This window comes from Xiphophorus hellerii, chromosome 11 (assembly GCF_003331165.1).
Source record: "Xiphophorus hellerii strain 12219 chromosome 11, Xiphophorus_hellerii-4.1, whole genome shotgun sequence".
In the NCBI taxonomy this organism is placed as follows: Eukaryota; Metazoa; Chordata; class Actinopteri; order Cyprinodontiformes; family Poeciliidae; genus Xiphophorus; species Xiphophorus hellerii.
Genome location: NC_045682.1, coordinates 26,943,967 through 26,960,371, shown reverse-complemented (window position 1 = coordinate 26,960,371; position 16,405 = coordinate 26,943,967).

Here is a 16,405-nt window from a genome sequence, read left to right as displayed (position 1 = left end):
CAATTAATACCCACCTCTACCAAAGGGGTGAATACGTTTTATAGTCACTGTATTCAACCCACCAGAACTAGTTACTTTCAATGAAGAGGAGCAGGAGGTCTACTCTAACTGACCTTCAGATTACTGAGCCCTCAACTTTTTTTCTACATCTGACCAAGGTCGTTTTATGAAGGTCCCAAAAAAGTGGTTGGGAGAGGACAGAGCGTGCTCATTTAGGTAGTCAGAAAATTCACTTCCAGATTTCTACATCTTTGGGACTGTCTACCTAAATTTAAGGACTATTGCTATTCCTCACTTAAGCTTTCGGGACCCAACCTGAGCTAGTGTGAAACCATCATGTATTAACACTATTCATCCTAAAACTAAAAATTCTCTGTTTTTTCTTTAACTTTTTCACCGGATAAGTCTATGTGCTCCTTTATCTCATTATTTATCACTGTTTTCTTTTTAACCTGGTGAGGTTTTCCACTCTTGGATGAATTCAAAACCAGATGGTGCCGAAGCGCTTAAAGGGTCTGACTGGCACTGTGTCTGATTTGTTCTTATCTAGCTGTGAACTGCCTCACAAGCTGCTGAAAATATCTGGGCCAGTGGTTCATGCCTGTTTATGCACAGCACAGCTGACCTTTGGGAATAAGGCCTCCTAGCCTGCTACACACACAGACAGGCTGTCCACCTCCAGTGCTCCATGATGCAAGGCTTGTGGTGTAAACACATACTGTAAGAGGAACAAAAGGAAAACTATTTTGTTTAGCTATGTTGACAAAATATTTAACAGTAAATCATTGGGTACATGGAAAAACTGAGATGGCATTTAATATCAAGCACATCTGTAAATTATATTTCTGGTTATCTGCAAACAACTGCACACTGCATGCGAACACCCACATGAGGTGTTTTGTGATAAGAAAAACAGATTGGACTATGAAAAATCAGTGGATACCAAAATTAAAATACATTTTGGCCATCTGCACTAAACATAAAGCAACTGTATTATCATAACACTTAACCACCTTTTAACTTGTTTTGTCTGATGTAAGGTTACTTCAACATTTCTCCTCTCTGAGTCGCGTTATTTTAGATGGCTAGGTACCATTTTTAATTTTTTTACTTTTGAAACTGTAACCACAGCTTTCAGGAAAAACTAACAGGAATCCATAGAATAGAATATACTTTATTGATCCCCAAAAGGAAATTGCTATTCTATTGACATGCTAAACATTTTCACCTTTTAAAGTTTTATGTGCATGTCTTGATTTGATATCCAGCTGAATTTGAATGAAGGCAGAACTAGAGGCAGACAAGTGTCTGGAAATAGCAGATGGACAACAATCTGTTAAGGTTTCTTACAGAAAGGGAGTTGTTTGAAATAGCTGTTTAAATAGGAGGTCCCCTATTGCCAAACTTTACTTATTTTAACACACAGTGCTCAGAACCTCTGCCAAATATCTTGTTTTAAAAGGGTTTTGAGGTAACCTACTTTAATATTATTTAAGACAAACACATTTGTTTTAATAATTAGCAGTTTGTTGAACCTGATTATTTTTTGTCTTCTGGGTTTTTAAGTAGGTTGCCAGAGCACCAAGTTTTTTATGCTCTGCCAGATGTTTTTTTGTTAACACATTCACCAGAAGGCAGTGTGGTTATGGGTAAAGATCTTTCACTTGCAGCATTGCTTTCACTGTGTTCTTCTTCTTCTTAAATGTTGTGCTAAAATAGTGTGATATGAATAAAATATTAATAAGTGCCAACGGCAATGTTCATAAAATGTAATTTAAATCAAAATCACCAATTTTGGGAAGCAGATGATTACCAGAAATTAATTGTTTTATGCATACCTGCCTGGTGAGGTGTAATATTATAGAATAACTAATTACGCGGATTGTGCTCTACAAACACATACAGAATAAATACAATCAGCTTCTCTCCACAACACAATTATCTTGTAACAAAATATGTCCACTGTTGGTTAAAATACTGCAGTAAACTACTGAAGTACACTAGTGTGACATTCAAGATGTCCATAGCTGAAACATTTCCCTTTCCCTACAATACCCACTCTATTAGCCTTTATGCCAATAGAATTTCCCAACATAAAAATATTTAATGGATTTCTTTCTCACATACAAATACATACCCTAGAGTTTTTCCTGCCTCCTATCCATTTTTCCCATTCCCCCTCAATTAGCTTCTGAAGGTCAGCCTGATGGGATCTTTGTAGTCCACTGGAACTGCAATTTCAGACAAAGACAATTAGACAGTGACAGGACATTCCACCCCCACTACTGACACATATCGCATGCACTGAGCTCATTCATTGGTGATCATTCATCTCTTTTCATTTACCCAATGTCTAGTCATTCCATCTGATTCCATCTGCCATTCTCTCTCACAGTCACTCCATCTGTCCTTTTCTCAGTCTCATTGACCGCTTCACTCATGAGCTCCTTAATCACAGTTGCTCACATGTGGAGAATACCAGTTCTTCAACAAGGATACATTCAGGCACACTAATCTAAACTGTGCACAATATAAAAACAATAGCAGTGACAGGGGCTACATAAACAAACTGAATTTCTTAAACTTATTAAGAAATTATTTATATTATCAGACTACCATGAATATTTACTGGGAGAATTCATTAAGCTACAGTTAGTTGCCAAAGCAGATAACTGTTTATCCGACTATTGACTGAAACGTTGACTGTTTCATTGTAGAGGTGACAATTCATCAAGTAAAGGTCATGCTGACTTCACATTATTTCACAATCACTTGGAAACTTGCTAAAGGACAAAGGTGGAAAAAATGTGGGTATATGCTACTGTCCTACAAGCCCAATGTAACAATTCATAATACTCAGACACAACTGTAAATTTGTAAGTTAATAGTAATTCAAGAAAAGTTGGAGCTGACAGCATGCTTGGATTTTGTTTGTTCTTTCTTTTTGTAATTTTTTTTCCCTTATGCATATTTGCTCATTTTACAATCTGGTTTATAGTTTTGAGGAACTGCAAAGTGATAAAGGTGGATTGATGCAACAAGCTGTGTCTGCAGAAGTTTGATGTCATGTTGAAAATTGTAGCCAAAGGTTTTGAGCTGTTTCAGCCTCTGTCAAAAGTTTAGGCTACAGGTGATGGAAAGAGCCAAGAACTAGCGAGCACAAAGCCAATTGCCAGTCACAGCGAGCGGTCCAATTCCTACCTCCTGTCTGTCTTCAGGGAGCCCTAGAGCACAGTCAATAAATGTCCACATCGCCGTATAAACCTCATGCGGCTCCAATGGGAAAGTGACTTTAAGCCTGGTCTTTCTGTCAAGGTGTGTTAGAATCTAGATTCGCACACATAAGGCAGTGAATGGGATCTGGATAATACATTTTGAATTTAAAAGAAGTGTCAATAATGTTGCTTCTGTCTTTTTTTACTTCAGTATTTTGCAATTATATTTTAGACCCTTGTTTGTCTATGAAGTAGAAGACAGATTGAATACTTTTTTGACAAAGGGGAAATCTAGTTTTGTCTGAATTTAATGTGAAGTGAAAATGCTGAAAAAAATAATAATTAAAAGAATAAAAATGAAATCAGTTAATTTAATAAGATCAAGATTAGATGAATGAAAATACTATGGCTATAATCTGTGCTGAAAGCAAGCCTATTTCTCCAAATATACTAATTTAAGTCATTTAGTGAAAAATTTAGCTTAACATTAATTGAAAGTAAAGATCTTAAATATGTTTTGATACATGCCTGTTTTGAAAATGATTGTGAATCAATAAGAGTCTTCAGAAAACACAGATCTTTTTACACTAGAACATTGAACGGTTCCATAGTGTCAGGTTTAAAATGAAAGTCATGTCAGCAGTCTTCTGTTTACATTGGAAACATTTCTGAATTAGTGTCATCTCCCACAAGTTTATGAATTGCTAGGGGAAAAAAATATTAAATAAAAGATGCCAAAGCTTAAAAGCTGTGCTATGTTGTACAACAGCTTAGCATTTGCTTTGCAGGATAAATAGACTTGAAATGTACAGTTTGTATTTTTGTCCTAAAGCATGATGTGGTCAAATTCTCATGAGATTTTTCATCTTCACCAACACTTCGTATCATATTTGTTTTCATGCTAGCATTTACACTTTAAAGGGATTGATTAGAAGAGAGAAAAGAATACTGTTTGAAATTGAACATGTTTGTATCTGATGTGATGGGAAGATGGAAATAATAAATATTTAATATTTTCTCTCACATGATGAAGAATTTTGAAGACATACACAACGTAATGTGGATGTTCTGAAAATAAATGAGTACGGAGCAAAATTAGATGATAAAATGTATGGCAAGCACTGTATTTCTGTTGTCCAAAAAGTGGGGAAAACTGCTTTAACTGGAGTGTGTGGAAGTCAGACCCCAACTCGCTGTAACATTTAACGCCATGGCATTTTCCACAGATGTTGACAACAAAATTAGGAGCAAAGCATTTGTCACAGTCACTCCTCGACATGGCTTGCAAAACACCAAGTGGCTTGTCATGTGGCTCCTTAAAGAACAATTATAACTTGAGAACCTATCAAGCTTCTAAGAATAAATTTAGGCCTTGAATCTTTAAGTAAATCAAAATGGCTTTTCCTAGTCTCCAGAGTCCCAGCCCAACATGACCTTTTTCAAACTCCGTTTAAGTGTGAAGTCTGCAGGGACATTCCTGTAAAAGACATAACAAGAGGAAAGTCAATGTAACAAATATAAAGCTCTTGACAAAACAGAGATATAATGTAGTTATCTCTGTTTAAAAATAACTATGTCTTACAAGGTTTGCATATCTAAAGCCTAAAGTATTTGTCCTGTTTCAAAATAGTTCAGCCTCAGATTTTTTGGGGAGAAAGCAGAATTGAGACTATAAAATATAAGTTAATATTATTCGGCAATTATAAAGTTGCTTTGAGTGTTAACATGGTGCAGTTCTATTGGTCAACACATTTAAGTCATTCCATTTTTTACCTTAAGGAACATTGTGAAACTAAATACTTGATTTTATATTTTCCTACTTTCATGTTTGAGTAGTTTCTTCTAATATGTTCATGTGTTTAAAGGCAGATATTGGTGTTGAATGTGTTGACTTGAAGCTTTATAATGCCTGTGTTCGCTTGGCAAGGCTAAAGTTCATTTGACATAAATGCATCTTCCTGACTTTCAGTCTGTATCCAGCTATGAGTTGAAAAAGGTGCACCAGCTGGCACAGCTTGAGACAACCAAACCTCTTCCTTTCTTCCAGCTGGTTTCCCAAAAATACCCATCCATTGTGTCCCCTCACAGCTTGGGTTTTTAGCTCTACACTCCTCCCAATGTGTTTCTATAACATTTTCCCTCTCATATCTGACCCCTTTCCAATTTCTGAGCCTCTTGGTTGCTTGCTACTTCTGCCCATCCATATTTCATCTTCATTGCCTTTCCCTGTCCCAAGAGTGTGACTTTTCAAGCTCCAGCTTTGCTTTGTTGTTCAAGCCTTGTGGTTTCTGAACAAAAACAAGCACTAAGGAGAAGTTTCTTTTCAAAGAATGCTGAATGATGAGGAAACCAAGTACATTTCTAAAGTTTGTAATGGTAAGTTGGGGAAATTTTCAAATGTCTAACAGGATAATCCATTAAAGTTCTACAAATAAATGTTTCCACTACTTTGCTACATGAAGAGATGAAGAAGAGGGATGAGTTATTTTATCCCATTTGCTTTTTGTCATTTGATTTTGATTTGGTAATGTAGCTGACAGATTTTAGCTCCCTCACTTTTCTCAGATTACCTGGACTTAAATTATGAGGACAGTTTGTCACCATTAACAGTTACAGAGCCTCAATATGTGCATACAAAATGCTTCAGTGTTCTGCTAGCTTCTCATTTTGAGGCAGTGTATCTCTTTAGACGTCAGTCTTTTCCTAAAAAAGCACTCTAACCAATGTTCCTTAAATTACTGTGTGCATAATGTTTAGTAGAACTGGAAAGCTGTTACATTAGGAGTGATGTCAAACCCAGTTCAGAGTTAAAACTTGTAGCATTATTATAAATACTGAGACTTTATCATGAAAAAAAAGTTCTTAGTTCTGAATAATTATTAAGACATCTGGTTTTAGATGTTTGTATATGAAAATGAAACTACTGATCCAAAGCTACATTCTAAAATTTAGAACACAATTTCAGCACTTTGATGTTTCACTATTTGAGGAAAAACGCTACATGTCCAAAGTTGATAAAATTCTTTACTCAAAGAATTGTATAAAAACTGCATGAAAATATAAAGTCTTGAAAATCATGAAAATTAGTTATAAAAAATCGGAAAGAACCCGAATTACAACTCACAGCAGATACACAATATTATAACGGCTTTGGTGCATAACCAATTATAAAATAGTCCAAACCTGACAGGAAAATGTGGAAACTGGTCTCAAACTGAATGTAAGGGCACAAATGCCAAAGATGTCAGTTAGACTGGTTGCACTTAGGACAAAAAAGTGAACCTTTCACCATCCTTCCTACTGCTTTGCAACACTTTCACCATACCATGCAGTTGGCATTTGAAGCAAAAAGAGAAGAGGAAGGAGTGGAATTCAAACAAGTGAAGCATTTATTTTGCTGACAGCCATCCAGTCATCTTTTTGAACTCTGTTCAGGTGTGAAATGATAGTAGCTCAAGCTGAAATCCATCGTCTGAGGATTCTCTGGCTTGTATCTGTTACTGAAGGACACTAAAGCTTGTGTTTTTGATTTATTTTGTAAATATAATTCATTTAGAAGACCTGTATATGCTGCTTCTTACTTTCCATCTTATTGGTGAATGATTGTGAAACATTGCTATCAGCTCATGAGGTTTTAAAAAGTAAATCTGGTAAATTAACAGAATTACCCAACTTATTTGACAATAAAAAAAATAATAAAATTGAATCTTCCTGTTTTTATATTACCCAAAAAGTTCAGTTATGATGTCAAATGACTGGAGTATCTTCTTCCACATTTCTTTGTGTCTACTTTAGGGCTTCTGGCAAACCACAAATGGGATTTTGTTCCCCTCCAGAGTTACAGTAGAGCTTTTTGCTGCTTCTGTGATTAATGTGCTCATTGCTAGGCCCATCAGTTTGAAGGAACCAATATGTTAGGAGTTTTGCCACACTATTTTTGGATGATGTATTGAATAGAGATCCATTGGATGTTTAAAGTTTGGGATTAGTAAGTAAATGGTCTGTACTTGTGTAGTATTTTATCAAGTCCATTGGACCCCAAAGCGCTTCACTCTACATTGCTTGTCATTCACCATCCGGACACATTCTCAAATGAAAATCCACTTCAGAAATGATTTTTTTTTTTTTAACTACAATGGATGAAATATTCAATAACTTAATGACAAAACATGTCATACATTAAATTAGGGTATTTTCAAACTTATCCTCTCCTAAGATTGGTGGTGTTTAATACACTGCCTGGCCGAAAAAAAAGTCGCCACCTGGATTTAACTAAGCAAATAGGTACAAGCCTCCTATTGGATAAGTACTGCATAGGCGATTATCTTTCAGCTGGCAACAAGTTATTTAACCCCAGCTGATGCAATGAGTAACTCCTCATTTCTTAAACAACCATGGCAAAAGACACATCCTGTGGTCGTGGAAAAGACGTTAGTCTGTTTAAGAAGGGTCAAATCATTGGCATGCATCAAGCAGAGAAAACATCTAAGGAGATTGCAGAAACTACTAGAATTGGGTTAAGAACTGTCCAACGCATCATTAAAAACTGGAAGGATGGTGGGGAACCATCGTCTTCCAGGAAGAAATGTGGTCGGAAAAAAATCCTGAATGATCGTGATCGGCGATTACTTAAACGTTTGGTCAAATCAAATCGAAGAAAAACAACAGCAGAACTCAGGAGTATGTTTAATTGTGAACGCAAAAGCATTTCCACACGCACAATGCGAAGGGAACTCAAGGGGTTGGGATTGAACAGCTGTGTAGCCATAAGAAAACCTCTAATCAGTAAGGCTAACCAGAAAAAAAGGCTTCAGTTTGCTAGGGAGCATAAAAATTGGACTCTGGAGGAATGGAAGAGGGTCATGTGGTCTGATGAGTCCAGATTTACCCTGTTCCAGAGTGATGGGCGCATCAGGGTAAGAAGAGAGGCAGGTGAAGTGATGCACCCATCATGCCTAGTGCCTACTGTACAAGCCTGTGGGGGCAGTGCTATGATCTGGGGTTGCTGCAGTTGGTCAGGTCTAGGTTCAGCAACATTGTGTGCCCAAAGAATGAGGTCAGCTGACTACCTGAATATACTGAATGACCAGGTTATTCCATCAATGGATTTTGTCTTCCCAAATGGAACAGGCATATTCCAAGATGACAATGCCAGGATTCATCGGGCTCACATTGTGAAAGAGTGGTTCAGGGAGCATGAGACATCTTTTTCACACATGGATTGGCCACCACACTGTCCAGACCTTAACCCCATTGAGAATCTTTGGGATGTGCTGGAGAAGGCTTTGCGCAGTGGTCAGACTCTCCCATCATCAATACAAGATCTTGGTGAAAGATTAATGCAACACTGGATGGAAATAAATCTTGTGACACTGCAGAAGCTTATTGAAACAATGCCACAGCGAATGCAGGCTGTAATCAAAGCTAAAGGCGGTCCAACAAAATATTAGAGAGTGTGACCATTTTTTGGTGGCGACTTTTTTTTTGGCCAGGCAGTGTATTATTAAAATGTTATTTAATAATATTTAGCTAAATATTTTAATGTATTTTAATTTCTTTACTCCAGTAATGTAAGATAAGAGGAGAACAATACATATGTCACATCTGCACAGTTTTATCTTAATTGAAGTACTTTCTGAAACAGATGACATAAAGGAACACTGACATAAATACTGATCTGATTGACTAATTATTTTTAAATTAAGATTCTCGTCATCAAAAAAATAAGAGAAAAACATGCTTTTCATGCTTAGTAGGATATGCATTTATTTTTGCACTACCCCTTAGAACCTAATGTGATAAGTTAGTAACTGATTAAATTTTTGTAATTAAAAAAAATATATACAAGAATGCCTGTGATCTGAGATGCATCTTGAAGACACATGTACTGCTAAGAGATACTAAGAGAAAACAAGTATTCACATAAAAATATAAAAGGATAGATTTACTGATGTAGTTAAAACAGCTTTAAAAGAAGAGGAGGGTGCACTGGTGTACCACTTTTGCTACCAAGACCAGGGTCTGTATCTGAAAATTGCTTGAGGGATTTGGGGACTTCATAGCAGAAAAGTAATGCAGAAAATATTCATACATTTAAAAATATAGCCACGTAGGATTAAGTGATCAGAATAAACTTTGCATGCTAGTTGAATGTTTTGCTCCGAACAAAACAAAACAAAAAAAACTAGTTTTTGTCAATCCGCTTATGGTAAACGTGACATAAATCATATACTTTGTAACTGATTCAAGGAGAAGAAAATGTAAATGGGGATCACAGCATCAGAGCTCTGCTGCAGATCATGTTTTTGTTGTCTGGAACTGTTGTTAGCTGCAAGCACAGTCAGCATGTCAAGGTCCAAAACTGCATTTTGGGAATTGTTGGGTAGTAAGTGTTCCTAAAAAATGTTTTATGTCTTTTTTATAGTATTCAATTCTAATTAATAGAAGTACATGAAGAGAAGTTACTTTAACTTGTGTTTGGATCCACTGACTACTAGAAGCCTACACACTTAAAAAGAAGGGGAGAAACTTTCATTGTTTTATTTGCTCTGTTTAACTGCAACACATTGCTGACATTCAAGTGATATTAAAGCAGCCCAAAAAAATAATGAAAATGAACTTGACATTTGATAATGTCAGTGACATTTTAACCTGATTAATAACACTAAAGACTGTGCACCCAAATGTTTTTGTGGTGCTTGTTTGAACCTTCATTATTGTAAGAAATGTTTCCGAGTGAGCAAATTCTAACAACTCAATAATTGAATATGATAATATCTAACTAATTAATCAAAGTTATAGGCTTTTTCGGGAAATTGATTTCCTTTCTATGAATCTTAATTGTAAACAATAGGAGATGTTTGTTTTTTATACTGTTGAGATGCCTTTTGATAGTCTCTTGTCAGATTTTTAAATGAATTATTTTTACGTGATAATTTAGTTTCCAGCCTGACTTTTACATATTGAATAATATGAGTATGTATGAGAATAATAGTTACACATACGCAAAATATTGAAGGTTTTTGGCGCTTACCGATTTATTCTAAACACATTTACATAAATTTCTTTTTTCCATGGTCTACTTTTTTCTGGAAAATGTGCCGTTTTTGGTCAGCAGTGGTTTTTAACTTGTACTTCTCTCATGGAAGCCATGTTTCCTGTTGCTGAGTCAGGAACCCAGGACTTACTGGGAGAAGGGATGACTCAAATTGTGTAGATCATATTTAAGGCTCTTAAAACGTTTTTGTTTATATATATATAATAAGAGTTTAATTGCACTTACTTCTGTTTACTTATTTATGTATTGCTCATCTCATCACCTTTTGTGCACAAAATGTTCAAATTATCAATGAGCTCTCTAGTACATTTGTGGAAATATTGAAGGTTTTTAACCTATTCCAAACTGAACAGCATCAGGTGACGTTGTTCAGGCAGCTGATCAGGCACACCTCTCCCTGTTCCGGTCCAACTGGGAGGAGAACCTCGGACAAACCCAGAATGCAGTGCCTTGAAAATCCATTAGAATGAGCTGGAGAGTGTCACCTAGTGAGGGATGGCTGGGTTTCCCCTGCTGGATTCATTACTCCCCCAAACAGATCTCAGACAAATGGCAGGCAATGGATGGATGACAAAATGTCAAGGAAATGGAGGGAAATAACAGTATTAGGTCCTGGTGTAAAGACAAAGGCAGATTTAAAACACACAAAAAGCAACACGTTATATGTTTAATCAAGATACAAACAGAAAAAAGCAAACACAAAACAACAGAAAAGGCAGGAGAACTGGCCAAAGCAAAATAAAGCACTCTCTTCAAAAAGATTTATTATAAATGTCACTGCTGGACTGGCTTACTTTCTGGAGAAGCAACCAGCAAAAGAGAAAAACACAGTGAGCACAGAAGAAATCCTGTTCCGCAACATAAAGGAACATTTTTAGAGCAATAATGATATACCCATGATAAAACATTTTCATAATTACTGATGAAATCTATGAGTCAGTTTATTTTGAATAAATAACTTGGAATGCAGGAGTGGAAATGGCATCTACCGCTGGCCAAATGCAGGTAAATGATTGAAGTGGTGTGTGAATTTGAATAGCGCACACACTACCATGCCGTGCTGGCAGTTTGAAAAAAAAAAAAAATGCATTCAATTTGTACTTCAGACCTGTAGGGGGCAACAATGTGCCAAAGCTGCTGCTAGTTTGCTCTAATTCCCATTAGAAGGAAGAGAAAATTTGAGCAGTGGTTTTAGTGATGTGGCAGGACATTTTGGCTGGAAGACAACTATTATTAAACAATGCTATTAAGCATGTATCATAATGCTAGCTAACTTAGTCTTATAGTAACACATTGTTTTGAGTAGTAGTGGCAAGCAGCAATGCTTTAGTGTAGACATTTTGACTCAGGAGTTCAATATTATACGTTATACCTTCCTCCTGTTGTGTATAAGCACGGTAACTGTATAGAGATATGCGGCACTCCTCTGTCACTGTGGATTCAGCTGTTTTGTTCTGGCTTACAAAAGAATGCAGTCGATGAATGTGATATCTCCTGTAACGATCTTTGCATCCCCCAAGTAATTCCCTTTGTGTTGTCTTTGTTTTTTAAATACTGCTGGAAATGTAATGCTTTGAAAACCTTTGAGTTGTGGTAACCCACAAATGTGGGCTCCAATTCAATTTTCTGACAATCGACATAAGGGATTTACTCTGTGTAAGATCTCTTATTGAAAGCTTTTTTCCCCAACTTCTCATTTCAGTCTCCTCTAACTCTCCAAAGAGCATGCGCACAATCTTGCCAGCATGATATTAATATTCACACAATGCTCTAAAATGAAAGGATTAGTCAACATGGCTATTATTACTTCTTCTATTTTGGGACACAGAATCCTTCAAAATTATTTGAATTCCTATAATGTCTCTGCATCTGTGAATGTTCAGTTTCTGAGCTTACTAGCACTCTGCACTTAAAGCACCTAAATTTGCTGTGAGATGAGTAGCATATGTCAATCAGTCACTGTGATGGCTAGTTAACACAACATTAGGAATCAGTTGACCAAAAGATTATTGAATTCTAATTCAAGAATTTTATTTTTCTAATGTTAATTTTTTTTCAGTTTTCCCTTCTGCTTTGAATTGTGAATTGGTTGTTTGAACACTTAGAATTAGTTTTAAAACTAATTTTGCCTCAATCCAAATGTCTCAAATCAGAAATTGGTTCTTAAACATGCGTGTTTTCACCGAACTGCGTTATCACTGCATCACTTTTTAACATATTCCTTCATACTACTGTTTTTCTCTATAGTTTTTTTGTTTCCTTATTTGAATTTTTGCTAAGTAGTTTTGTTGAGTCAAACAAACTGAGTTAAAGTTGATTAAAGTATTTTAACTAGAACTTGAAGTATTTTGTAAATAAATTGTTGTATTTTAAAAAGTAGGTTTTTTTTCCTGAATATCTGTGTAGTACTATCTGCTGTTTTAGAAAACCAATGTACAAATTCACACCATCAATTGATTTGAGTTTGGTAGTTAATTCCTGATAATCAGGTCCCCACTTGATGATTTTATTTAAAACTACTAATGTTTAATAATTGTCTTTGAACACAAAGACAATTGTGACAATTGTAGAATATTTTCACTTTGATGAGAATGTAGATTTTTAGCATTTCAAAAGTATGCCTTAAGTAAGTTACTGCATTTCCAGGGTCAGTTTATGTAAATATAAAAAACTGGACCTGGAGAAGGTCTGGTGTGAGACTGGATCTGAGCTGGATCAGCATCTGCACATTTTGTATGAACATATGCCACATTACTGATCAATGCCGGTTGCCTATGATTATCTAAAAGTAGATACTTAGAAGGTACCTTCTGTGCTGTGGTTTAATTGCCACATTATCATCTAAAATGGCAAACAACTGACGACCAAATGGTTCTAAAGTTGTGCCAACCACAGGTGGCTATATTTGGACAACCACAGCGTTTGATCAAATAAAATCTTCCAATCTATTAACAACAGCTTGCTTTTTGGTTTTTACACGTTTTTCTGCAACTCGGTAATACAAATTCTGACAAAGCTGTTTTGTGTTAATGTACTGCAGTGAACATGCCTGATAAAAGACCAAACTGATGTTGTTGCTTGGGAGCTTTTTTTTTTTTAGAGCAGCCCACTTATCTTCAATAAACACTTGAATTATTTAGATCCTATACTTATTACTAGGAAACAAACTAAAATGAACTACATATTTTTGCAAACTTTGAAAATATGATCATCCTCTGGTAGGTTATGTCCCTTATTTTGTTATATTTGTAGTTTTCCTCCTTATTTTTTACTATGTGTTTTAGCATTAACCTGTGAGTGGGACTAGTGATGGAAATTAACCAGTTGGCTATTATCGTGTATTGACCTGTACATGTTCATTAATATGTACTGTCCCATATTTTAAAAATAAACTCAAACTTGAATCTTATTCAGAAGTAAGAAGTCTGAAAGTAATCAAGTTTTTTGATTATCTAAATCCATCTAATCCCTGTGTGATCACTGGGGGGCCGGTGAACGTCTCCCTCTATCAGTGGACACGACAAAACATGGATCTGTCTGGTCATCATGTCTCCCACAGAGTCAACTCAGAAACACATAATACCAGGAACTAGTTATATGCAGTCACTTTAATTCCTAAGGAAGGCAGCAACAACTCTTTCTAGGTCCACGTTAGATGTCAGATGTACACTCCAGGATACGACAGCTTGGGTTTAGATTGTCTGCCCTAAATTCATAAAATCTCTTGGGATTATTGGGATATATAGTAGAAAGAGAGACATAAACACCAGCTGTGCTGAAGGTCGGTCGTACAGGCATACACTCTACTCTCTCTAGTTACATAATTTAGTGTATCCATCCATCCATCTAAAATCCAGCTCTGACACATCATTATGAAGAAGCTCAGCAGAGAAACTTGTTCCTGTTGAACTTGCCTCAGTGCTACTGATCAAGTTTTACAAAGTAATTGGTGAAGTGCTTCAGGTTCAGCCTTCATGTAGGACATAAGCAGACCACAACAGAGAGTCAGAGTAGTGGAGAATGTAATTGGTGTCACCTTGGCAACCTTTTCAGACTCTGAGACAGAAAAAAAACATCAACTGCCCCAGCATCACAAACCTAACATAAAGAGATCTGAAGGGCCAGGAAAGCAATAATGTAATTTATAAATACATTTTCTTAGGTGTAGGTCTTAGTAGAATGTCACTGCCATTTGTTATAAACTCTTAATAAAGAACTATTTTTTGCGGTGTGAAAAATTAAATGGTTAGCATATTGTTGTGAATATTTTCTTTTTAAAAAAAGGTCCCAATCGCTCCATTGGTTAGGTTGTTCTGATTCTCAGCTCCATGTTGTACGCTTTGCCACGATTTTCGCCACTATTTGTGACTACCCTAATTTACACTACGTGAGTCTCCACTGTGAAGCCTGGAGAAGCATGTGTGAGAAATGACAGATTACACGACAGTCAGTGATAAAAACAATGAGTAGTGTCATATAAAATAACAGTTTTAATTTCAAAAAATTATCTATTTTGTCTTACTTTGTCTGCCTTATCCGATGCTCCTACTATAAACTTGAGTGAAATGACATCATGTAATAGATTTCAGAACAAAATCTATGATTTGTTTGTATTTTTTGAATTATGTGTGCATGAAAAAACTCACCAAACAGAAGTTTGCACACCTAGTAGCTCTGGGTGGATAAGGATGTTTGTGCTGGTATGTCAAAGTGGAGCTTTTCTTGGAGATCTTAAGCCATATAATTTTGTGTAATTTGGTTAACGTGCCATTTTCTTGACTTTGACAGTCAGCTAAGTTATTTAGGTGAACTTAGTTATTTAGTTTCTTTGTTTTTTTCTTTGCTTGTTCCTACAATTCACAGAGGCAAATTAACATGTAATTATATAGCATTTGTGCACAGCCAGTTCACTCTGCAGGACCCACCTGGCATGAGAAGCACATGGTTTTGGGTTCACAGCATCTCTTTTTCCTGACTCATGCTGTTCCCAGGATGTGGTGGTCATGTTAAACGATGACCTCATTCTCCAAATGCTTCTTATGCCTTTATATTACTCTCTATAGTGGTGATAACATCAGTGATGTCTATTTTAGAAAGCTGCAGCCAGCTTTCTAAAATAGAAAACTATTTCATATCTGTTCTGACTGGGCATAGACATTTGCCATAACACTTATAGAGTGCCATCAGTGTCTTTGTGGAAATGTCTTTAATAACAACATGTGAATATTGCACATTTCCATGTGAGTATGAGGGTGCTCATAACTGTCTCTTCTAGAGTGAAATGCCACATTTTGCACGTGAAAGCTGAATACAGTGACTAGACCCGTCATACAACATAAAATGTTTACATAATTTATGTTTGTTTCTGTAAGAAATGTGTTAAGAGCTGTATAAACACATTGCATGTTCAAAATGTATCTGTTTGATGTCTTTTGCTATATGTTTGAAATATTTTGCAATCTTTCATCTGAGTATATTTGTATCTGAAAAAGAGTTGATCTGTCTTGTTGTGTTTCTGCAAAGTTAACTACCATGTTATTTCCCAGCAGTGAGTTAGACGTAACTGCTATTTAACGTGTTGTTTAATTATTTTGTGATCTGACACACCATCAGAATCTACACAAGTTTAACTCAAATATTGCAATAGAGATCCAATATAAACATCTCTATTGCTGAGCATGAGATTAGGTAAACCTTTGACTAATTTTGGGATGCTGAATTCCTGAATCTGAAAATGAAGCTGATGGCATAACTTACTTTGAGATAAATTTTGCCTAACAAATATCTGACCATTTGTGGGTACTCCTTGAACATTGAAATTTAATTGCCAGGAGTCTTGTTGGAACTTTAAAAAACCGTATTAACCTAATGTATCTACTGAAGATGCAGCAAAAGATTGAATTTTGTGCATTTGTCTAGTACATGCACATTATTCACAATAGGAGGGAATTATATGAGACACTTACTGTAGTTCAAGGGCATGGCAGGTTGTTTTTTAGCATTCCAGTAGTGGAAATTAATATTGTTCTTATTGCTTAGATTTGTTATAAACAAAAAGTTAGACATTATTTGCTTAAGACATGTTTTAACATCCATGCTGACCCCCTGACGGTGAGATGCTGTGCTTGTATGT